Source organism: Choloepus didactylus, chromosome 11 (genome assembly GCF_015220235.1).
Source record: "Choloepus didactylus isolate mChoDid1 chromosome 11, mChoDid1.pri, whole genome shotgun sequence".
NCBI lineage: Eukaryota > Metazoa > Chordata > Mammalia > Pilosa > Megalonychidae > Choloepus > Choloepus didactylus.
Window position 1 is genome coordinate 26,145,916 of NC_051317.1, and position 26,581 is coordinate 26,172,496.

Here is a 26,581-nt window from a genome sequence, read left to right on the forward strand (position 1 = left end):
CGGCCTCAGGGCCTGCAGGGAGAGCCCCATGTGCGCCCTGTTGCTTTCATCTCACTGACTCCCCGTTCGGGCAGCACGTGGGGGACGGGATGACAGAGCCTGCCTGCCTGCGGGAGAGGCTGTACTGTTCAGTCTAAAGCCCACTTTAATCCTCGGTCATGGTGGCGAAATGGAGAATCCCTGGCTTCTTTGTCCCTTTCTTCCCATTTCCAAGAGGACCCTGTCTTCCACGTGGCAGCAAGTCAGCTCACACCTCGCCTTGCTCGTTGGCCTCCTAAGTTCCGCTCTCAGTGGGAGTTACACGGATGGGGAGAAGGGAGGCTGGCAGAGAAGTAGCGGCAAGTAATTACAATGCAGAAATTAGAAAGCCACCTCAGGGGACAGCAACACAATAAAAAGAAAATCAGGTGCACGGCCAGGGGAAAGAGCTCATCCAGTCTTGGTTCACAAACTTCTGACAATGAGGAATGAAGAAGTTGCAAAGAAAGGAGAAAGTGGAAACTGATGAAAACAGCTTACTTTGCAAAATTCTTGTTTTATGTTGATATTAATAGTAATGGCATATATTGCAATTACTGTGAGAGATGATTATGCAGGATTTTGTAACTCACAAATCAGCAGACACCTCATTAAAGAGTAGATTCACTGGTGATAAATGTTCAAAATTGAGTTGTATAGGAAAATATTTGTACACACACATGCACAGATACACACAGAATTTTACTGTAAAATTCACTGATATAGGGATGCACATCAAATAATACTGACACGTAGGATGCAGTTTGCTGTAAATTCCACACAGCCAATCGATCCTCACAGAATGCTATTCTAACTTGTGTTGAACCCTTTTATCTATAGCCAACCTGTGGTTACAAATGATGAGCTACTCTAGTTCTAATGGGAATGCTAGTTGATGTCTTTATTTACCTTATTGAGGAAAAATGAGCAAACAAAGACATGTGTTGCAACTTCACTGATTTATCCTTGATGTGAGCAGCTTCTTGACTGACTCGAGCAATGGCCTTCAAAGACCGGAAGAACGGTTCCTTGATTTTTCGTGCTATTCACAGCATAATGGCCATAGATACATCACACTTTTGTCTTTTATCCACATTATTAACACTTCTCCATGACTGTCTGAAGTCGACATAATCAACAGAACAATAAACCCAGCCCCGATTTGTAATACTTTCTGGTTTCAATGTTGTAAATGCCCCTGCTATAGCCAACTTCAAGCTCCCCGCAGCTCCACTGGGCGTGGAGGCAGGAAAGGCTGCACGGCAGCTGCCCTCACCTGCCGTCTCCACTGTACACCTGTGCCTGGTGTAAATCCCTCAGAGGCAGGCGGAACAGCAAAGTGGAGCAAAATGACTGGGGAGTGGTGATGTTTCACGTATAATTTACTTAATTGTATGTCTATAAAATTTAATTTTTAATAATTACTGTTTTAACAGCCAGATTGCCAAATTCCTGCAAATTTAGCAGTTGGCTCTTGTGAGCTGGTGGGTACTGACGGACAGAGGACAGTGGCCTGCCCGGGCTCGGCACCCACAAACTTCCCTGCCTCCCCCTCAGGGTGCTGCATTTTCACGACTGTCTGGTCAGTGGGAGCAGGACTGGGTCTTCAGCTCCCAGTCTGGGCCCTGGCGAGGTCTGGCACACAGTAGGCTCACGGAGAAAGGGGTGGATGGACACTGGCCCAGGGGTTCACACTCAGGTGCGACACCTGCCACAGGTTGGGAGTGAGCTTGCAGGTAGAGTGGCACCCAGGAAAGGACAGGTGCCCAGAGCCACCTGCGGTCCAGGGGAAGGGGCTGGTGGCCTCGGAGGCAGAGACTGCGCCAGGGGCCGGGGGCTCAGCCGGCTGCACTGGCCTCGCAGGCCTTTCTGGAAACCGCTGTCCGTTGCCAAAGGCTTGTTCTCCAAAGACAAGCATTTCCCAGGATACAGTGTAATTTGAAGAAAGTTTTGCACCTCCAAACATGGGTACTTGAGAGTTCCAGTAATTAGTATTGATGTGAAAAAGAAATATAGGTATAAATACTAAACATCATAATTAATATTAATGATTAATAACTGCTGTAAATGGCTTGCTTAAGATGAAGCTGAATGAAATCAAATGAGATCTTTATATTCCTAACAGGAAATAGATTCATTGTTTATTTTTAAATGACTTACTTGTTTACTTCAACAGGGATGAAGCAAATAATGCAATTATGTAACGGAAAACTCTAAAAAAACATATTCCAGCAAAATGTCTCACCTTGTTCATCAATTTTTCTGGACCTGCCACTGTTCTTGATCCTTTCTGTCCACCAGCAGGGGTGCAAGCAGCTGATCAGGGCCCCAGGTTTCCACAGCCGCACGAGGTGGGCTGCAGCCTCAGGTCTCGGATTCAGTGAGCCTCAGGTGGGTCCTAAGAATTTGCATCTCTAGAAAGTTCCAGGTGAGGTGCTGACGCTGGTGTCAGGACCCCACACTGAGCCCTGCTTTGTGGTGTATAGAGAATGCTGCTCGCTGGAGAGGCGCTTTAGGTCCCCTTGCTATTGATTCATGTATATAAATCAAGATATTTAATAGGAAACAGTACATATGATTTTATGAATGCATTTACATTAAAGCCAAATATTTTACTTCTAAAAGTTTATAGACACCTATGAAACATACCCATTTTCATAACCCAACACAAGATACAATTTATTCCACAGAAAGTATACCTTCTCCTTTAGATGACTATTTCTGAGAGTGAAATGTTACATCGGTGCTGGGAAAAAATTTTTAAATGCATATTGCAAGATCAACCTGTCCAAACAGCAATACAGCTAGCTTAATTTTAAAATTTCAGATGTGGCCCTTATTAAAAGTTTCACATAATTTGATAGCAGAAAAGTAAATAGTTATTCATTGTGAAATTAAGAAAATTGTTATTTCCTTCCTTAAGAAATGCCTTTCATATATAGTTCAATACTTTATTATTGCAACTGTGACCAGTGCGTTTTTTCCATTGCAAAAATTCATCTTTCTTTGTCATTTGAATACAGAAGTCCTTCACAGTCTCATGCTGTAGTCCTGCAAACTTTCCACAGGCGCTTTGAAGATTACACTTCATGTACTCATGACATTTCAAGGGAAATGGTGGACCATCATCTCTGCAAAACAGTTTAAATATCTGGCCCTTGGGTTTTGATTATTACTGAGGGAGAAAACCTGGGGAGGAAGAAGCCACTTGAACGATCCACCCGTAACCAAAAGCACGGTTAATTAGTGAGCCGCAGCTAAATACTGCCGAGTACACGGGGGGACGGGTTTCGGAGAATGCGAGCAGACAGAACAGGCAGCAGCTCAGGGACGCTGTCATTGCGCTGGATTCTATCAGGTACCGCAGGATTTAAACAAAGCAGTTTCCCTCGGCAGCAAAGGCGGAACTGGCTGCGTGAGGAGGGGTCAGCCAGAGTGAAAAGGTCAAGCTTGCTTTGTCACCTTCGCAGTGAACTGTCTATGAGAAACAAAGAGAAATGGAAATTTATGGGGAAAAACAATAGTGGTAACCAGCACCTAATACAGCACTTATTCCAAGAGCTGAATTAGCACACAGCCCCGTCCACTTCACAGATAGGAAAACTGAGGCTAGGAGGTCAAAGTGCATGCCCACAGTTCTTGGAAAAGAAGAAATCATGGAAATAATTTTGAGGCATGGCCCTGTGGAAATACCCAGTCCTGGACACGATGGGCACGTGTGAGCTTATTCCTTTGGGGCACATGGGATATGTGCTCCCTGGTCACTGCCCAGCACACACACAGAGACAAAGTCATAGCACTAAAAGAGTCTTTTTGTTCTTGTTCTTGTACTTATTTGTGTGTGTTTAAATATGAGCAATAGCCTGAGATGCTGTAAACTAACTGCCGGAAAAGACTGCTTTATCCATCACCCTGTGCAAAGAAGGGTTCAGGAAAAGTTTGATAAATAAACAACTGGAAGAGATTCAGAAAAGCCACAAAGCCCACAGCACACTATGGGTTCCTCTGGGACAGAAAAGAGTTCCGCACTGGAATCCTGGGGCTAAACGACCTTCCCGATTTCTGTGCAGAAGGGCAGCTCCACCTGTGTCCGTGGGGCTCTGTTTCGGTACACATCACTAGGAAATCATTATAACGCCGCTCACTTCCCACCTGGCTGGGCTGCTCCCGAGGACACCGCTATAATGAATTTCCTGTGTGATTTTGTAAGGATTATTTCTTAAGAAGCTTAGACTTCATTACAGACATTATCCTGCAAATTCTCAAGCACCTGAAGAACTATATGATATATTTATTCCTCTCTTTCAAGTCCCAGCCACAGGGAAGAGCATTGCCTGAGAAGTGGCTTCATTTGGCTCCAGAGCAGTGTGCAGTTACATCCCCACTTAATTCAATCAGTACAAATGACCAATATGGATGACCCAGGGCCCCAAACATGATTTTTCCAGGTGCTGTTTGAGCCTGAATTTTCCAGAATTTTTTACACTTTCCATTGCATCTTTTCATCAATAGATAGCACGTTGGTGATTCTTGATTTTTCTTGATTTAATGCACTGCTCTGTCACTGGTAATCTAAATATGAGTTTTCTTTGTTTTGAATTAGTCAAAAATATTTAGCTGAAAACAGGCATCTTGGTTAAAGTTATGCTCCCCCTTCTCTCTGTCTTTAGCCCCTGGCTCCTCGTCTTCCTTTTTTCCTCACGTCACCTTGTCCAGAATTTCATCATTCACACCGAGGTCCTGCATGAGTGGGGTTCCAGGGTTCCATCAGAACATGTAGGACATATATCTACATATGTCACCTATATCTATATTATATCTATATTTAAATCTACCTATGTATCTACCAGTCTATCACAGGGAGAGAGAGATTTAAGGAATTGGCTTATGCAACTGTATGGCATTGCTAGCAAGTTTGAAAGCCATAGGACAGGCTGTCAGAAAAGGCAGGCTGGAAACTTTGGAGCAGGAGCTATTGCTCTCACCCACTGGCAGAATTTCTTCTTCCTCAGTGAAATTTCAGGTTTGCTCTTAATGGCTTTCAACTGATTGGATAAAGCCACACTGATTATCAAGAAAAATCTCCTTTACATAAAGTCAACTGATTGTAGATGTTTGGCTACACCTACAAATACCTCCAGAGCAATGCCTAGATGAGTGTTTGATTGAGTAACTGGATATTGTAGCCCAGACACCCTGTCACATAAGAGCCGTCACGTGTCCCTTCATTCAAGCTGCCCTATTTGTCCTACTTTCCACTTACCCCACTTCCCTCTGTCAGCCTCCAAGAGCAGGAACCCTGTTCAGTTACAGCCATCATCAGCAGAGAAGACTGACGGTTCTGACTCCACTTTCACAATCTGGATTTATAGATAACTCTTTATTAGGGGCAAATTGCATGTAGGAGCTGCCCTAGCACTTTTCATGAACTAACTCATTTCAACCCCACCACAATCCCATGAGGCAGTGCTATCATTACCTCCACATCCTAGAGAAACTAGGTAAGATTAGCTAAGCACCCCCCAAGGGGAATTCCTCAAAGCCAAAAATACAAAAGCTACAACCAGAGTGACTGGAGGGAGGCTGTCCTAAGCATATTTGCCTACTCCAGGAATCAGAAGACCTGCATTTGACTGTCTCCAGTTGCCTTGAATGACCAATGTCTGGTTTGAGCAATGGAGAGAGGGAAACTGAGGCTCTACATTGAGATGTGACTGTTGAAGGTCATGCCCTCAGTGAAAGGCTGGAGGTTTCAGAGGGGCTTGCACTGAGCATGTAAAAAGAACAAGCTATAGTGGCTTAAGCAAAAAGGGCTGGCTTATCCCTTGTGACAATAAGTCCATAGATATTCAATTCAGGGATGACTATAGTATTCCATGAGAGCTGGGCACCAACTCTATCCAGGGACCTGCAATATAATGTCCTAAACAAGTCTGTCTCTTTTTGCAATGAAAATAAAAGTTTACTGGGAATTCACTTAGAGGTAGAATTCTGCTTATGTCTCAGTGGCCAGAAGTTTGTACCACTGACCATCCCTAGCTGCAAGGGAGCCTGAAAAGCATATTTCTTTAGTTACATTCAAGGACCTGCCTCAGATAAAATTCTTTAAGTAAGGAAGAAGAGAAAATAAATATCAGATTGATGAATAGCAGTATCTGTCAGCATGGGATTAAAAAAAAAAGAAATCTGTTTTTTGAATGCAGTCATGATGCTGAGAAAGTAATATAAACTTAAGAATTGTAACCATATTTTTCTTTCAGACAAATATAAATTTAAGAACTGTAACCATATTTTCCTTTCAGACAAAGTGATGCTTCAAAATTGATCTATCTGTAGTGTTCAAGAAATTCAAACCAACGAACTGAATTACAGAGGTGTTAGGTTAATGGCACACCTAGGCAAATGACAAAATAAATGAAAGTCTCTGTAGAGGCAAGCACCTTCAAACCAAGTCCTTGAGAGTTCTCAAGATTAAGATAAACCTACAATTTAAAAATTTATGAAAAGCAAAAAGAGAAATCCACTATGAGAACAAATCAGCAGAAAAATAGAAAACAGTAAAGGAATTCTGGTGTCTGATTTCTCAGACAAAATATAAAATAACAATGTTTAAAATGTGTAAAGAAATAAGATCAATTTAAAAATGAAAAAAGAGCATGCAAAATATTATATTTGAAAAGCACAAAAGGAACTACTAGAACTAGAACTAAATCATTGGAGTGGAAAATAAACTCAGAAGATTGGATAATCATAGAATTAGATACAGCTGAAGAAGAGACAGAAAACTGGAAGACAGAGCTAGAGAAAATATCCAGAATGCAGAAAAGGTAGGAAGTGATAGGAAATGTAAAATACAGGTTAGAAGACACGGAGTTAAAATTGGATGCTCTAACATACATCTCATCAGAGTTTCAGGAAGAGAAAATACAAACACTAGGGGAGATCTATATTTGATAAAACAATGACAGAGAACTTTCAAGAATTGGTGACAGACCTACTGTCAGATACAAGTGTACAATAAATTCCAGACAGGATAAATACAAAGAGAAATCTTTCTGTAGATATGTACTGGGAAAACTGCAGAATCTTGAAGACAAAGATAAGGCTTTTATATCCATCAAAGGCAAAACACAGGTTATTAACTTTCTGCCAACCTAGAATTGTGTGTGCAGCAAAACGTCATTCAAGCAAAAAGACTTATTCAAGAATAAGGTCATTGTCAAGCAGGTAACACTGAATGTAATGTCAGAGATGCAAAACGGAATGGTAATAAAAGAGGTGCAGATAAGAGGCCACAAGAAGCAAAAAGGACAAAGAATTTGTAACTATATCATGAAACTAAACAAGCATTATTTTAAAAACAAATCAACAAAATAGTTGTAATACTGATTATTATACAATTTGGAGTAAACGTATATAGGTAAAATATCCGAAAAATATGTGAGATTAGAGAAGGGTTGTTGGACTTGGAATGCTCTTTTTTTTTTTTTTTTTATTCCACTATGTATTTCTGCTTTTTTGTAATGAAATACTCTTTCGATTATTTAAATTTTTTTACTTAAAATTTGTATTGTTTGGAAGGAAGTTATATGTATTGAATTCAGTGGGATTTTTATGCTAAGTATACATATTAAAATTTTCAGTTTAACCATTAAAAGAATGGACACAGTCCATACATTCCAAAAGATTAGAAAGAAAAACAAAATTTTTTAAAATTTCACCACTCCATAAGAAAAGAAGCATAAGAAAAGGCCATATAAATATATATCACATAATATGATTGAAATAATTCAAAGTAGATCAGTAATTACAATAAGTATACATATATTTAACTTAGCAGAAAAAAAAGGACAGATTATGGTGTTGGATTTAAATAAAAATCAAAATAGTATTTTGAAACTGATATGCTATCACATGCAGATCCATTAGCAGAGTGTTAGCTATATGGACATCACATATTTGAGCATAACCAATCACCCGTCACTGAGTGACCATTAAGCTTTGCAACTCCCTAGGAAAAAAGACAACCCGTAGGAACAGAGGCTAAAACAAAAATAACAAGAAAAAAACATTCTGAACCAAGACTTCAGTAGCTGCACAATATGGGGAAGACATATTGTGCATGCTAAGTTCAGAAAAATTAAAAATAATTCAGAGAAAACATCAGAATCCAGACTTACAATAAAGTATCTAGCATATTTAGTGCACAAAAAAATATATAAGACATATGAAGAAACGGGAAATTGAGTTCCATTCTCAGGATAAAAATGAATCAATTCAATGAACTCTGAGTGGGTCCAAATGTTGTCTTTCACATACAAAGACTTCAACACAGCAATTATAAATATGTTCAAGGAAATAAAGTAAAACATAGAGACAATGATTCAACCATAGGGAATCTCAACAAAGAAATAGAAAGTATAAAAAATAGAAATCTGGAAGTTGAAGAGTACAATAACAGAAATAAAAAGATTCACTCAGATGGGCTCAACAGCAGGTTTGAGATGGCAGAAGAGAGTCAACGAAATTTAATATAAATAATAGAAATTATCTAATATGAAGAATAGAGAGGAAAATATTGAAAAAATAAGAAACAGACCCTCAGGTCCTATAGGACAGTATCAAGCGTATCAGTGTACACGGTACAGAAGTATGAGAAAGAGAGGAGAGAAAGAGAAAAGGGAAAATATGTTTGAAAATGAATGGCTTTATACTTTCCAACTTTGATCAGAAAATTAAGTCTCCTTATCTAAAAATCTGCTCAAGGAACCAGAGAGCTCCACACCTGGATACATCAAAATCAAACTGGTGAAAGACAAAGACAAAGACAAAATCTTGGAGGCAGAAAGAGAAAATTGATTCACATACAGAGGAAAAAATAATGGCTGACTTCTCACATAAACAACAGACATCGGAAGTCAGTGGAATAATATATTCAAAGAGCTGGAAAAAATGCAAATTTTTATCCAAATCTCCTATTACATACAAAACTCTCCTCTGAAAATTAAGGTGAAAAAGAGACATTTCCTGATGAACATTGCTTGAGGCCTAGGTTACACAAAACACTGGAGGAAAAACTTCAGGATGAAAGGAAGTGACACAAGACGGGACCATGAATCCACAGGAGGAAGTGAAAAGCACTAGAAATGGTAACTATATGGGTGATATAAAAGGCCATATGTGTATGTTTATATATTTTCCTTTGCTCATTTCTGATTTCTTTAAAAAATGCATACTTGTATAAAGAAATAATTATTTCTTGTGCAGATACACATTTTTATCTACTCATCTGTAGATGGTAGCACAATATTGCAAGTGTAATTACTACTATTGAAATTTACACTTGAAAGAGGTTAAAATGGGAAATTTTAAGTTGTATGTATATTGCTACAATCACAATTTAAATATAAAAAGAAATAAATTTAACATTGTATTGTTTGCTGTATAATATATAGAGATGTAGGGAAGGGAGGAAATGGAGCTTTACTGGAGTAAAAGTGCTATATTTTACTGGAATTAAGTCAATATTAACCTGAAATTGACTGAGATAAATTAAGATGCATATTGTAATCCCTAGAGCAACCATAAAGAAAACAAATGAAAAAAGACAGTTAAAAATCAGGAGAAATTGAAAGGGTACATTAAAAACACATTTTTAATACAAAAGACGAATGTAAAAGAGAAACAAAAATAGGCATATAGGAAAAAAATGGGAAAGTGACAGGCATAAATTGAACTACATCAAGAATTGCACTGAATGTGACTAGACTAAAATTCCAATCAAAATGCAGAACTTTTAATACTGGATAAAACACAAAATCACAAATTCTAATTATATGCGATTTATACAATAAACAAATTAGATTTAAAGGCACAAATGGGTTAAAAGTAACACCATCAGTAAGCTGGAGTAGCTATGTTAATGTCAGACAAATTAGATTTTCAGTCAAGAAATATGACTAGAAACAAAAGGAGATAAGGTATCTCATCATTATAAAAGGGTCAAAATGTAGGGAAGACACGACAATTTTAAATGCATGAATTAAAAACTGACAGAATCAAGCGGAGAAATAATAATTCAACACTTATAGTTGAAGACATAAATTATTCACTCATGATAATATGTAGAGAAAATCAGTAGAAAATATTAGTGATAGAGAAGACAGGAATAAAGTTTTGAGTCACTGATGGTTACTGAACACCCTACCCAGCAACACAGTAATACATCTTTCAAGCACACATGAAACATTCTTCGAAAAATTGGCTGTAAAGAAGCACAAAGGACTTATTGAGGTAATGAAAATGTTTTAAGATTGAATTGTAGGAATTGTTGTACAACTCTGTATATTTACTAAAAATCATTGGATTGTGCATTAAATATGGGTGAATTTTGTAAATTATACCCAAGTAAAATGCTTTGAATAAAACGGAATGATGAAAAAAATAGTACATGTCAAAATATTTGGAAAGAATTTAATGACTATTTTGAGGTAAATAATTTATTTAATTGCTTTTATTAGAAAGAAGAAAAGCTTAGAAATTTCGTGTCCTAAATATTCAACTTTTGAAATAAGAAAGATGGTACCAAACAAAATAGAAAAATAAAGATAAGGGCAAATTCATTAAGTATATAATAGAGAGGAGCAACAAAATTCAAAAGATATTGACTTAAGAGATTAATAAAGTAGAATCTATCAGGCAAGACTGATCAGTAAAAGGCTAGAATCCTCAAATGTATTAGGAATAAAAAAGAGGTCATGACGATACCAGATAAATACAATCTTATTAACATTATAAAGGTTTAGTTTTCGTTTCCTAGGCTGCTTAAGCAAATAACTTGGAATGGATTGGCTTAAACAATGGGAATTTGTTAGCTGATAGTTTTGAGCCTAAATAAATGTCAAAATCAAGGCATCGTCAAGGAGAGGATTTCTCTCCAAACTGGGGCGTTCTGGGGCCGGCCGCCAGCAGTCCTTGGCGCCCCTGCCACGTGGCCGCGTCTCCTCGCCTCCCCCTTCTCTCCCCGCTTCTGTTGATTTCAGCTTCTTGCTGCTCTCTCTGTGTCTGAATTTCGTTCAGCGCATCCTCCTCACCTTTGGGTCGTGCACCGAGGGTGCCTGGGGCCTGACCGGGGCGCGCGTTCTGTCAACACTGGCTGGACGGCACCGAGCCCACCACCCTCCGGGCCGCAGTCCGCTCACCTGCGCAGCGCGTCCTTTCTCCACCCAGCTCGGCCCACCCTCTGGCAGGATCGCAGAGAGCGCTGGGCTCCGAGGCCCCCTGACTGGGCCGGGGGCTTGTCCGACGTGTGTGCCCTCACAGCCGTGGCCGACCTGCCTTCTCCATCCTCGGCTCGCTCAGGCTGGGCAGTCGCCGGACCCTCGGTCCTGGCTGGCTCCCCACTCCGTGACCTCATCTGGACCCTTCTGGCCCCTGGCCTGATGCAGTTGCTGAGACCTTCCACAGTCACCTCCTTGGTGCCACTGTGGGGTCTCCCAGGACCCCGGAACATCCCTCTCCCCTGGGGTCAACTCACCATCCACACCCGTCCCTTGGACCCAGGTGCTAGAGGCTGCAAGAGTCGCCCGAGCTTCCCGAAATGCCCCTTCTCCGACCAGATCTGCATGGTCTGAAAACCCGCCTGTCCCTGAGCATCCTGGGTGAGGGGCGACCAGCCGTGATTCAGACCCGGCCCTGAGTCAGGCCCTCTCCCCTGTGAGCAGAGCCGGGGCCCGGGGCCCAGGTCACCTCCTGCTGCCCCTCGACCGGCCACGCTCAGGGGCAGCCTGTGCGGGCAGCAGAGACACTTCGGTCACGGCCAAGGCCACACACAGAGGAGGGGCCACAGACCCTCCCTCCGCACTAACCAGAGCAACAGCTGAGAAGGGGCGCAGGGAAGGAGGCGTCAGGACGTTGGAGCGGCAGAACGGCGGGAGTGCGGACTAATGCAGGGAACTGTTTTTCTCTATAAAACCAAAAAATGAGAAAAAAAAGTGCAATGTCCCCAAAGGAGACCTGTCCTTGGATACTTATGAAGCTGGCACATTTCCCTTTCTTAAATGGATCTGTTTTCTCCTGCAAGCTCTTTTGTATAAGCTATAAATATTCAGCGGAAGCAAATTTTTTTGGAAGAACTATTTTAACTTGTGAGAGTCCTGGAAGGAGACTTAGATTTCTAGATTGTGAAAGTGGTGGTGCCGGGACCGCCAGCCTGTCGCCCACGTGGGGACGGCTTTCTGTGTCTTCTTGTGCCTCTGAGCTGTTGACGGGTGATACTGGACACTGGCTGCAGGTCATGTATGAGCAGGACTCGACATGTTGACCTCTGGGGTCAGACTGGCTGAGCACCGGCCTCCCCCCTCGATCTTCAGGACCTGGTTGGGGACTGGCCCCTCCAGAGAAGGACCAGGGCTCAGAGGGTGGGGGGAGGCTGCAGCGAGTCACATAAACCTACACAGCCCCGGTGGGCTGCTCCCGAGAGAGCCAGGTGGGAGCTGTGAGTGACAGAGAGAAGCAGAGCCGCCTGCTCACCAACGAGCGAGGCTACTGTAGGGTCACCGATGAGAGAGGATGGGCATATTTTATTCCTCACCCCCAACCCAAGCTCACCAGGCCACAGGTGCCCCTGCCTTGGGGTGGGGCTGGTTTTCTGGATTTTAAAGCAGAAATTATCCGAAGATGCTTCCATTCTAGGAAGCTTGCATTTGTGGAGGAGAATTGGCAGTGAGTGGGTTTGGCAGATGGCTACCAGCCTCTCCACTCTTCTGCCAGGAATGCAGCGGCCACACCCCAGGGCAGGGACCGTTGGAGAGTTGACGGGCCCTACAGCTGCTTGGGGAGCCCCTGGGGGGCTGGGCCTGGGTCCCCAACCTGGGCAAAGAGCCTATGCCCTGTCTGCTGTGTTGGGTGGGGTGGGGGCTGCAAAGCTGCCTGCCCAGAGGAGCCTTGCAGGCCTGTGGGATACGCCACCTCCAGACGCCACTGGGACCGAGGGCCATAGGCCTCCCACCTTCACAGGTCCCAAAGAGGCCGATGCCAGAGAATAAGTAAAGAAATAGGAGAGAGCGGTGTGAGCCGGCCCATGAGACGCTGTCAGGGTTTCACAATCCCTCCTTTGATATTAAGGGAAATAATAAATAACAATAAATCAAAAGATGTAAATTATTCAGATCACCTGAGATTTCCAATTAATTGCTATCAGTCCTCATAGCCAAAATATCTACCCCTTTCCATGATGGGAGAAACCACAGCCTTGGTTTGGCAAAATCCCACTTAGAGGCTCTCCCAGGCGACGCTGTGTAGCCGTGTGAGCTCGGGGCTGTCTGCAGCAGGAGGGAAATTCATTCCAGACGCAGTCAGGAGAAGGAAGCACCATTTCACGTGCTTCTGGTATGCAGGAGGCCCTCGATCCCCGCACATCCCTCCCTCCTCGTGTCCTGCCTCGACTCTCGAGGGCCCGGCTGTAGGAGCTGCGTCGGGACCTCCTCACGGAAATTTTCCTTCCATGAAAGCCGTGCGCGTCACCCACTCTCCAGGGGCCCCAGCCCTGGAGTCGAAGGCCTTCCACGGCAGAGCTCCTGATCGCTCCCTGCCAGCTCCTGCCTCCGCCGCCCCGAGCCCCTCGGTGGTCCCCAACCACTGCCCGTGTGGCCCTCAACACACTGTGTGGCCCTCACCGGGTGGCCCGGGGCCCCCGAGGCTGGCTGCCAACTCGCTGTCCCTCAAGGCCGAGCTCCGCAGGGAGCTGAGCGTCTTGCTCCTCCGGGGCTCCTGCCCTTCTGTCGAGCGGGCCCCAGCCCTCGCCCGCGTGCGGCACTGCTGTGTGGTGTTTCACCTTCACACCCCGACTAGATTACAGGAAGCAGGTCTAAGGCCTCCAGCGTATTCATTCTATAGCCCAGAGCATGTGCACAATATATACCTGCTAAATGTGGTTCAAACCCAGCTCGTTCAACAAAGGAAATAATTTCTCTCCTGTGTCATCGGTAACTAAGGGATCATTTTAGCCCATTTATTAGTCACTGACGCAGGCTACTGGTCAATCACCGGGATTACGGGATCACAGAAGCGACCAAATTTCACCAATTCCTGGCCCCATTCATGCACAGATGTGGTCTTATTTAAGGTGCAGGCTAAGGAAACGGATGTGTTCTTTTCAGAGCACTTAGCAAGGAGAGCGTTGAAGAGCATTTGCAAAAAGGCTAACATACCCACCAAGACCACCACGAAATTATATTCCTCTCATGATTGCTTAGCCACACTCCATAATTGTATATTCAAAGCGAATGCATTATTTAAACAATAATATACTCCCGATTAGTTCCTGGCCTTGGGTTAATGGCTGGCTAAAGCAATTACAGGGCCCCCGGAGGGACACGCAGAAGAGCAAGACACACCACTGATAATACACACCTCTTCTTATTGTGGTAATTAAAGATTTTCGTAGAGTGTACTGGGACTGGAAGAACGTTAAGGGCTCTGTAACGACCAACAATTTTCTTTTATGCTAATGCGGGAGAAAGAGTGAGCTGGGACAGTGTTCAACTGCACAGGATCCCTGTACTTGTCTCACAATTTTCTTTAACACTCTTAAAAGTAGCAGCAAATAGCTTTGTATTTTTTTAAAGTCACTCTATTAAAAACAGGTAGGAGTATTAGAAATATTCACAGCATAACATCCATCTTGTGGGCAAGTGTGGAAAGTGATGGAAGATGTGGTTGAGGAGTTGTCTGAAAATGTTGGCCGGGTGCATAATGAAAGGGGGATTTAATGACCGTGACATGGGGCAGCTGTTAATAAGGAAAGTAATTCACTTAGGCCATGGAAGTCCAAGAGTGAGTTATGATTCTGGTGAGTCTTTACTGAAGTGACTGTCCACCGCCGGGGCCAGCCCCCCAACAAAGGCACAGACCCCCCGAGGCCATGTCTGGACCATTGTCCCTGTCCCCTTCCCCACCTCCTCACCTGTACCTCCCCCCATCCCCACCCACCTCCATGGTAGTTCCCTTTGTAAACCTTCTGGTCTTGTTTTGCTGTGAACCCATCAATGGCCCTTCATCACCTGGCGAGGGTCAGCCCCAGGCCTCAGGAAGTCTCCCTAGCCCTCCGTGGGTGGGACCCAAGTCTCACCCCAGACCACGTATTCCATGTCACTTGTGGCTAGGCACAGAGGTCTGAGATTAAGCCTCCCCTGACTGCAGCAGCCACAGAGGGCAGATACAGAGGCTCGAGGCCAGTGCCTGTGGCAGGACCCCACGGGGGCATGGGACAAGGGCTCAAGTGCAGCTCCTATGGGTGACCACATCCCTTGGCTTGTGGCTTCCTCCACTTCAAAGCTAGCAATGCTAGCTACTTCTCTCAGATCACACTCCCATCAACCTCTGACCACCAGTGGAAGGGTTTCCACCCGACAATCCAGGGTCATCCCCCCAGCTCGATGCTTAACTTAATCTTACCTGTAAAGGCTTTTTGCCATGCAAGGTAGCATGCTCACAGGTTCTGAGATTAGGACATGGATATTATCTGGTGGGGTCATTTTTCAGCCTGCCACTGTCTGCTCTCTGCCCCCTTTACTCATGCCCATCCCACGTGCAATATACACTCACCCCATGCCAAGGTCCCCAAAGGTCTCAACCCATTACAGCATCAATTCCAAGTCTCATCCCAGCACCATCACCTCAAAAGTCCAAAACCGCATCTTCTAAGCCATTAAACCAAGAATGAGTGAGGGTCATGAGTTGACAAGAGGAGATGCAACAGGGGCAGGAGTTTGGGAGGCAAAAGAGAAATGGTTGGAATCTCCAGCAGCTGATGTCAACTGCGAACTGGGCCACTGGCAGCACCCGGCAACCACAGCACAGGGGGCTGAGGGAAGCAGGACAATCCTCGGGGTTCAGTGCGTAAAACCACCTGCAAAATGACAAGACTAGGAAGGGCTGGAGGGAGTCCTGAGAAGATGAAGAAGGTATTAAATGCACGCAGCACCAGAAGGGAGCTCAGACCAGGCGAGAAGGGAGGTGCCCCCTGCATTCGTCTACGGCCAGAGCAGGGTTTGACCCGGGAATCTGACTGCAATGAATTGATGAGTAACTAGGAAACGGCAGCAAGAGTCAACCACTATTTTACAAAGCACGACTGTGGAAAGGGTGAGGAGTAACCTCAGAGAGCTAAAGGAAGACAAAAGGTCCAGCTGCAGAGGACGGAGCCAGGCCCAGCAGAACCATTGGGCTCTGCAGCCCCTCGGAGATGGCAGCACCCCGCCTGCCCTCTCGCCCTCAGTCGCCATCACACGGCCACGCTCTTAGGACCTGGGTTGCATGAGTGAGAGATGCGGAGAACCAGGAGTCTGTTTTGTTTTCCCCCTTTTCTATTAAGGTGTCTATGTTCCATTTTGAGGAGGAGAAGGACGAGTAATTAAAACAGTTAGTGTTGATTTGTCATGGCCAGATGAAAACGGCTTGGCATGGATGCAGATCTGAGCATGGAGGCCAGAATTTCTACTGAAAAAAGAACCAAAAGCAACCAAAAAGTTTAGAGAGAACATGTCTTCATGTATCTGTTTTTTTCCCTGCGCCATTGCTAGTGGTCACTGCGTGTGATTGTGCCCCCTTCTTTTTGACCACTTTCAAACCTTCTTCCCTTCCTCTCCCTTTCTCTCTCAGCTTCTCTAAGAGAAAACCTCCTGGCTCAGTTTCAAACTGATCACTACTTCTTTTCTGTGGCTTTCTCTTGGACCCTGCTTCCATTTTCAGGGCTGTGTTTCTACCTCCGTCCAAGGTGGTTAGCTCCTCACTCATGTCTGAGTCCTAGTGACCGACCAGTGACCACAACAATGACAATATGTGATATAAAAGTTTCACCCCTATAATAGCAATAATGAGGTCCACCACTCATTGATGCCTTCTCTATTACAAATGCTTTGCTAAGAAGTTTACATACCTTCTCTCATTCAGTCTTTGCAAAGAGGTACTGAGAAGTTCAATTACACTTGAGAGGTCATTGTACAGTCTCATGGAGGCGACAACCAGACTTGAACCTGAGAGTGACGGTCCAGTGTGTCCTCAGAACCACCGTCCTCCATTTCCATCATCTCTGTAGCTTCTTGACTCCTGGGAGTGGTACTGACAGATGAGAATACCAGGTGGTCACACACCCTTTCTCTCCAAGCTCTTATTGTCCTGGAATAATTATTAAGATTGCCCTTTTTTGCTTTTTGTCTGATAAATCTAAGGTTGCCCGAGGCATGCTCAGTGCTCTGCTTGGGTTTTCCCATCTAGTGTCATTCTGTCTGGGCTTTCAACATGCAAGTGGGAGAGCTGCTGGAGTCTAGCTCTCCCACCGGACAAGGGCCTTTCCAAGTGCATGCCTTGATTCCGAATAGAGAAATTGAGGTTTAACAGAAATACAATCTAGTGCTGCCAAGTCAATGAGATTCTAGCATCAATGCTTTTCCTTAATCACATCCTGGTGGACACTTCCTCAGGTGACCTCCAAAGAGCCATGCCCTGTATAACCCCCTCCCCCTGGGGGGGTGGAACCATACTTGCTTCTAACCAACTGAATATGGCAGAGATGATGGGAAGTTGCTCCCACAATTTGGTTTCGTTGCCTAAGACTCTTTCTCAGACAAATGGAGAGAGAAAGATTCCTTCACTTTGCTTTGAGGACATATGTTGTCATATTTATTATTATGGGAGCTCATGTGGCAAGGGACTGAGAGTGGCCTCTTAGAGCTGGGAGTGGCCCCTGGCTGACAGGTAGCAAGAGAGCAGAGGCTTCAGTCCTAAAACTGCAAGGGGTCAAGTCTACCAATAACCTTAGGGAGCTCGGAAGCAGACGCTTGTCTGGTTGAGCCTCTGGTGAGACGGCAGCCCTGGGCAAGCCTGGAGGGCAGCCTGAGGAGGCACTGAATGACCGAATCCAGCTAAGCCTGTACTTATGGACTAAAGAAACTGTGAGATGATAAATGGGTGTTATTTTAAGTGCCTATATGTGTGGTAATTGATTATGCAGCACAGGAAACTAATGCCGATGCCATCCTTAAAGAAGCTCACTGAAATAGTTTAGGCACAGGATCTAGAGTTGAAACTGGGTAGGTTCAAGCACTGGCTCCCCCACTTCCTGGCACTGTGAACTTGGGTAAATCACTCATTCATTTGGGCTTCAAGGACCTTGTCTGCCAGCTGGAGGTAATAATGATGCCTGGCCTCGTGCATGCTGTGAGGAATAAATGCATAAAAGAGGCACATATGTATAGTAAGCACTAAATAAATGTTAGCTGCTGATACCTGCATGGCCAAGAATTAGATCTTAATAAACATTTTGAATTGTCAATCTGGAAAAATATACATGCTTGCACTCACATGAAATTACTTGATTTGACCTTGTTCTTCCAGTTGAGATTTAGTGCTAAGTACTGTGCAAACATCATTAAAAATATACTTCTCTGCCTTCTAGTTTACAATTTAAAAGAGATAACATTGAAGCAAATACACAGATAAAAACTTAAAAAAATGTGTAAATTTTGTGCAAACATAAAACAATTAAGGACCCTGCTTTCAGTGTTTGTATTGGGTAGTATTTTTTTTGATGCAGAAGGTGAAGAGCTGGTTGCAGAACTGTGAAGTTTGCTCAGGGGAGACTTGATGGCTTCTGACTATCAAAGGCTGATGGGGAAGGCGGTTCCAGAAGCAAGAGAGGCAGACGGGCCTGCAGTTGGAAACGGGGGTGTCAGTGCTCCCTGGGAGGTGGAGGGTGGTTCTGTGGCTCTCGGGTACAGCGGGCAGGCAAGGAAACGTGCTCCAGGGGAACCACGGTGGCGGAGGCCCACATGTGTCAGGAATGGAAGCAATGGGTGAGGAATGACACTGTTGACCAGAGGGGAGAAAGTGGAGCTCAAACCAAATACTGAACAAAAGTTTACATGTGGACTTCCACCATTAGAACCTGGGGTTTGCAGATGACTCTTGAATTTGGGAAAATTATTCTGCAATATTTATTTCTGGGAAACAAACACCGGTAGAAAGGCGCTATTAAAATAAGATACCAAGAAGTACAAATAGATTGAGCAACGCCCTTTGTCTTTCTGTGTTTCCTTCCTCCTTCTGTGTCCTTTCTCCTTTCTGAGAACTAGACAGATGCCTCAGGGTTAGGTCTAAGTGTCCACTGTGCCTCCTTCCTGGCAGGTTGTGGGCCATCTGCTTCCTGCACCTCTTTAGGAGCAGACCCCTTCTCTCCACCGATCTCTTGGACAAAGCAGATCCTCTTCACCATAGAATCAGGTCTTGGGCATTGCATGGAAACTTTGTGAGCATCTTGTCCAATCTCATACAGCAGAAAAGCAAGGCTCTGAGAAGCTCTAAAGGGCCTGCAGTCCCAGAACCAGTGGGCAGCAGGACAGCCTCATCTTCTGATTCCCTTTCAGACTTGGTCCTTTGACCTGCAGCTCCGCATTCTCACTCCTTGATGATCCCTGTAACCATTTCCTTGGTTTCCTCCTACTGTCCCCACCTTCTTTTCTCAGTTCCTTTCAAGTGCATTGTTTTCTTTCACTATTTTCCCCTTCAATTGTGACATATATTAAAATATTCCCCGGCGTCTCTGCCCTGTTCATTCAGGTCATATTCACCAGAATGATGACAGTGGTTCCCACAATCTAAATCATCATCTCTTTATGGACCACCCCAACTCTCCAGCCCCTCTCACACTTATCTCCTGACCCCTGACCCATTCAGCCAATGCCCGTTGGTCAGCTCTATTTGGATACCTGTGGACAGCCCCCATGATCGTGTCTGAAACTAGTCTCGTCTGCCCCTCTCTTCCTTTCCCTACAGTTGACTGTTGTTCTGCGTTCACGCTCAGGCTGAGTTCCACGGGTCATACCCAATGCCTACTTCTACCCATCTGTTGACCTCATAGTCTTGTTCCTAACTCCTAAATACCTCCAATATCCAGCCCCTCTTCTCCTCATGCTATATCCAGCATTTCCCACTGGTTTTTTATAAGGACATGTATCAGTGACAATCTTAAACTGCTAATCTGATCATCTCATTCCCACAGTCAAGCCTCTCCCTCTCTACTCTTAGGGTGAAGTGCAAACTCTGTAACTGGGCCCCTGACAACATTCTCAACCATTTCAAATCACTCTGATTACTTTAGTTGACTCTGAGTTTGCCTGCAACCCTTCCTAACCACTGTCACCCATGTGATATCTCCTGACTACTTCCTCCTTACTCTTCTGGTCTCATCTGAGGCACCACCTCCACCAGGAAGACTCCTGTAAGCTCTCCTCCTGCCCCTTGCCCTCCCTGGCCTGAGATGCTTGCCCCTCCAATTTCCCTGTCCTAGCAATCTTTACAGTCAACTGTCATCTGTTTACCTGTTGTGACCACCTCCTCTCCCCAAATATACCCTAACCCTCACTGGGCCAGGGGCATCTGTCTTGTTCATCTTCATAGGCCTTGCAATGAGCACATTTCTAGCACAAACATTATTTTCAAAATTTCTTGGCTATTTTCAATGGTTGAACATTTTATCTTTTCTTTCAATTTATAGATTTTTTAAATTGTTTCTTCATGTATAGAAATACATGTTAGTAAAAGCAATTCTGCTTAGTAGTCCCTCTAAGCAAGCTGTTGTGTTAGTTACCATGGGAAGATAAAAATGTGTATCGATTGCCCCTCTGCAGGACTATTCACACATTCTGGCTAGGTTTACAAAGTTAGACATAAGAGAAGCTCAAGAAGAAAATATTTGAAGAAGAAAACTATGGAAAAATGGAAGAGCCCCCACAAAGCAGTATATGATGAATAACCAAATCAATGGAACTGACAATAAATACCACGTCAGACATCAGTTCAGCCTAGAAAGCTAAGAAAGAACAGGGTCTGGACTTTCATATCCAGGTTGATGTTTCTTGTGTCAAGAGCAAAGGGCAACCAACATGTCAGGGGGGAAAAATAATGTATTTCTCCTGTTTATTTGTTTGTTTGTTTAATTAGCTATGTACTTAATCTCTCGTTCAAGGATGGGACGCATTCTTATCTGTCAATACACGATATCCCACTCTCTCATCCACGGTCCTCACATTTGGTTTGTGTTCTAGTGGACATCAAGCTGCCCAGCCAGTGTTTCCTCCAGACCTGGAGGGTGCCTGGGCAGGTTCCATCTCTAGCTAAATGCTGACTCCTGGGACTCAGATCCTGGGCCCAATAAAGATCTTACAGCTTGCAGATGCAGGCAAGAGAAGAAATCCATGATGTGGCGGAATCTTTACAGCCTAACAGACGCCTTTCTCTTTATTCTCTAAGCACTTCAAAGATAGCAGCAAAATATTCTGGCATATTTTATTAAACCAGATACATACAGAGGGTAGATTGATTTAAAGTACACTCTGCATAGATAGAACTTGAAAATGGAATGTGATTAAAACTACATTTGCCCAGTTCACCTCAGATTATTATGATGGTTGTGGAGGAGCAAGAAAAGTGTAGTTGCTGGGAGCTCCCAGCCCGTGAGCATCAGGGAATTCTGCTGTGGCCGTGATTCTGACACTGGGTGCCTGCTGGGAGCTCCAGAAATAGCAATGCGGGTTTGCACTTTGGATAGATCAAATCAGTCTTGTGGGGACCCAGCACTGGTATATTCAGAAGTATCCAAATATGCAACAAGGGCTAAAAATGAGTATTACATATGCATATCAAACAAGTTTAGGCAAATTCAGATAGTTTCTGTTTTATAGTCTTGCCACGTAACATACCAATGTTTGTCCCTAAGGTGTATATGACTGTAAAACATATCTACAGAGAGCTTAAAAAATACAAGTCACCTCAAGTTGTTAATGTTGTCATTTTTAAAAGAGATTAGCAATCACATAAAGGGCCAAATCAGATGTCTTATTCAGTGATATTAACAGCCTTCTGTGTATTTGAGATTCAAGAAATCAAACAAATGACAACGAGATAAGGGACTTCTGGTCACCCAAGATGGTGGTGTAAGATGCTTCAGGATGCCATCCCCCACAGAAACTTTGAAAAACTAGAAAAACCTGAAGAAGTCATCTTTGCCCAAACTCCAGAAAACAAAGGGTTGTAGTAACAGTGCGAGTGTTGAATCAAGTAAATTCAGTTTTAAAATGGAAGGAGAAGCTTGTGGTGCCATTGCTGTCCCCTCCCCACCCTCTCCCCAGAACAGGGTGAAGTCTGCACTGCCATTGTCCTTTGTGGGTCCCTGGCCCTGTTTCTCTGGAGTGACCAGAGTAACCTCTAGGTACATACTGGGGTGTCTGTATGTCAGTGCAAATCTATTGGGTGACAGCCCCAAAGAGTGAACTAGGAATCTCGTCTTGGGATCACCCTCCCTGAACTTGTCCTGCATGGAGAAACAGCTTGCAGGAAGCTCTAGCAGTTTAAGAAACAATTAAGTCAATGTGGCCTGGGACAAAGGATTAGTGACTCTAATATGCAATAGAGAACATGGGAGGGGGTCATAAGAAGTAGAAGGGGTATTCAGATTACTGTAAACTGGGGTAAGAGCAAGCACAATCCCAGGACAAGACTCAGGCTCAGAAAAGATGAAGGACCCTACACTTTACATTCATCCCAGGCCAGTCTTCTTTACAGGAGGGATAAACTCTGAAGGAGTTTGGCACCAGCCAATGCAGAGAGAATTTTTAAAGACTGTGAGAGGTGATTTTTGCTCTTTTGTTGTTGTTGTTAGCTCCTGACAATCAAAGAAATCACTGTCATATCACTAGCTGGAAATACACTTAACTTTAGTGCAGAGACTAAATCCCAGACTTAACACATTAAAATATTAAAATGTGCTGTGTGCAACAAAAGATTACGAGACAAAGAAACAGGAGATGATGGCACATCCAAAAGATCAAGATAATAATTCAGAAACCATCCATGAAGAAAACCAAACTTTAGACATACCAGACAAAGACTTTAAAAAATTGATCTTCAATATGCTCAAGGAGGTAAAGGAAAACCTGGTGAAAGAACTAAAGGATATTTTTTAAAAAAAAACATGCATTAACAATGTGAGAAACCTAATAAACAGATAGATTTTGAAAAAGACCCTGTGCCAGTTTGGATGTATTATGTTCCCCCAAATGCCATTATCTTTGATGCAGTCTTGTGTGGGCAGGAAACATATTGATGTTGATTGGGTTGGAGATTTTTGATTGGATGTTTCCATGGAGATATGATCACTCAACTGTGGGCGAGATCTTTCACTGGATAGTTTCCATGGAGGTGTGGCCCTGCCCATCCAGCAGGGGCCTTGATTAGTTTACTGGAGCCCTATATAAGCTCAGACAGAAAAAGCGGGCTTGCTACAGCCAAGAGGGACACTTTGAATAATGCACAGAAGCTGAGAGAGGAGCTGCACATGAGAGACATTTTGAAGATGGCCATTGAAAGCAGACTCTTGCTCTGGAGAAGCTAATAGAGAACAAATGCCCCAAGAGCAACTGAGAGTGACATTTTGAGGAGGAGCTGCAGCCTAGAGAGAAACATCCTAGGAGAAAGCCATTTTGAAACCAGAACTTGGAGCAGACACCAGCCACGTGCCTTCCCAGCTAACAGAGGTTTTCCAGACACCATTGTCCATCCTCCAGTGAAGGTACCCTGTTGCTGATTTGTTATCTTGGACACTTTATGGCCTTAAGACTGTAACTGTGTAACCAAATAAACCCCCTTTATAAAAGCCAATTCATTTCTGGTATTTTGCACCCTGGCAGCATTAGCAAGTTAGAATATACCCAAACAGAAATACTGGTGTTGAATACCATTTTAACTGAAAGGAAAAATCCCCTTGAGGGTTTACCAATATATTGGAGTGGGCAGAAGAAAGAAAAAGTAAACACAAAGACAAGAGAATTGAAATGATTCAGGTTGAGGAGCAAAAAGAAAAAAAAAAGAATAAAAAAAAAGTGAACAGAGCCTAAGAGACCTGTGGGTCACCATCAAATGTACCATTATATGCATCACGGAAGTCCCAAAAGGAGAAGAAAGAAAGAAGGGGTCAGAAGGAATATTCAAAGAAACAGTGACAGGAAGCTTCCCAAATTTAGTGAAAGCCATGACTATATCAAGATACCCAAGAAAACCTCAAACAGGATAAATTTGGAGATAACATGCTGTTTTCATTTCCTGAATGCTAAAATAAATACAATACAATGTATTGGCTTAAACAACAGGAAATCATTGCCTAATCGTATTGAGGCTAGGAGAAGTCCAAAATCAAATTGTCATCAAGGTGAGGCTTTCTCCCGGAAGACTGTAGTATTCTGGGGCTGGTTGCTGGTGATTATTGGTTCATGGCTTTGCTGTGACATATGCACATGGTGGCTTCTCCTGGCTTCTCTGGGATCCATTGACTTCCAGCTTCTTCCCATGACTTTCTTCCTCTCTCTTTCTTGGAATTTCATTCTTCTTACAAAGGACTCTGGTAATAGGATTAAGACCCATCCTGATTCAGTTGAACCACACCTTATCAGAGGGTCCTGTTTATAGGTGTTCACACCCATAAGAGTGGATTAATTTTAAGGACATTTGTTTTCTAGGGTACATAGCTTGAAACTGCCACAGATGCCCAGACAGATGATAGTCAAACTGTTGAATGTGAAGGACAAGGAGAGATTTCTGAACACTGCAAAAGAAGAGGAATGTGTTATGTGCAAGGGGATCCAATAAGATTAAGTATTGATTTCTCATCAGAAACCACAGAAGCAAAAAGGCAGTGGAGAAAAATATTTAAAGTGCTGGAAGAAAGAATTGCCAACCAAGAATTTTATATCTGACAAGACTGTAATTCAAAAATGAGAGAAAGATTAAGACAGTCCCAGAAATAAAAAAAAAAAAGCTGTGGATGTTTATCACCACTAGATGTGCCTTACAAACAATGCTAAAGGGAGTTCTTCAGACTGAACAGAAAGGACACTACACAGCAGATCGAAGTGACATAAACAAATAAAGACCTCCGGTAAAGATTACCATATCCATAATTGTAAATGCCAGGACTATTGTACTGCATTGTATTTTAGTTTCCTAGGTTGCTTAAGCAAATACAATTAAATGGTTCAGAGAAACAATGGGAATTTATTAGCTTATGGTTTTGAGGCCGGGAAAATGTCCAAATCAAGGCGTCACCAAAGTGATGCTTTCTCCTGAAGACTGTGGCATTCTGCGGCTGGCCATGGGTGACCCTTGGTCCTTAGCTTGTGAAATGGCACCTGGCAGCATCATTTTGTGTCTCTTTTCTCTTCCAATTTCCATTGATTTCAGCTTCTGCTTCTCCTTCTGTGGCTTTCTCTCTCTTTGTCTGAATTTCATTCTCTTATAAATGACTCCAGTAATAGGATTAAGACCCACCCTGATTGAGTTGGGCCCCTCCTTAACTGAAGTAGCCTCATCAAAAGATCCTACTTCCAATGGGTCCACACCTACAGGAATGATTAAATTTAAGAACCTGCTATTCTGGGGTACATACAGCTTCAAACCATCACAAATTGTTTAGTATGAAAGACCTAGTATTACTTCTTACAGGTTCCAAAATGAAAATGCATTAAATGTAAATATACGTCTATAATTTTGGACATACAAGGTATAAGTATATAATTTGTAACATGTACAACACAGAGCTGGGGGTATGGAGGAGTATAGAAATAGTATATGAGTCAGCTATTGAAGGTATGTTAGTATAAAAGCAAACATGATTGCTATAGATTTAGGATGTTAAATATAAACCCAAAGGTAATAACAAAGAAAAAGTCTGAAAAATATAGAAGGAAATGAGAAGTGGCTTGAAATGGTGTAACACAAAGATTCAAATAAATATGAAAGTAGGCATTAGTGAATGAATTGAGGGACAAAAAGGTAAAAAGTTTACAAAGACAAAATAACAAAATGACAGATGAAAGTTTTGAATTATCAATAGTTACTTTAAATATAAAGGGTCTAATCTTTCCAGTCAAAAGGCAGAGACAGGCAGAATCAATAAAAAAGCACAACCCAACTATATGCTTAGTTTATAAGAGAATCCCCTTTACTTCAAAGGCACAAATAGGTTGAAAGTGAAATGACAGAATAAATATTCCATGCAAATAGTAACCAAAATAGAGCTGTGGTACCTATACTAGTATGAGATAAACTAGACTTTAAGTCAAAAACTGTTATGAGGGATGAGAAGGTCACTGTATACTTATAAAAGAGTCAATTCAACAAAAAACATAGCAATTATAAATATACATGCACCTAATGGCAGAGCCCCAAAATAAATGAAGCAAATACTGGCAAATTTAAAGAGATAAATAAACAGTTCTACGTTAATAGTAGGAAACTTCAATACAGCGCGTTCATAATGGATAGACTACTTAGAGAGAAGGTCAGCAGGGAAATGGAAGACTTGAACAGATGCTATAAACCAACTGGACCTTACAAATATATAGAACACTTCACCTGGCAGCAGCAGAATAAACATTCTTCTGTAGTGCACATGAATCATTCTTCAGGATAGACCATATATTAAGTCACCAAACAAGTCTCAGCACATTTTTAA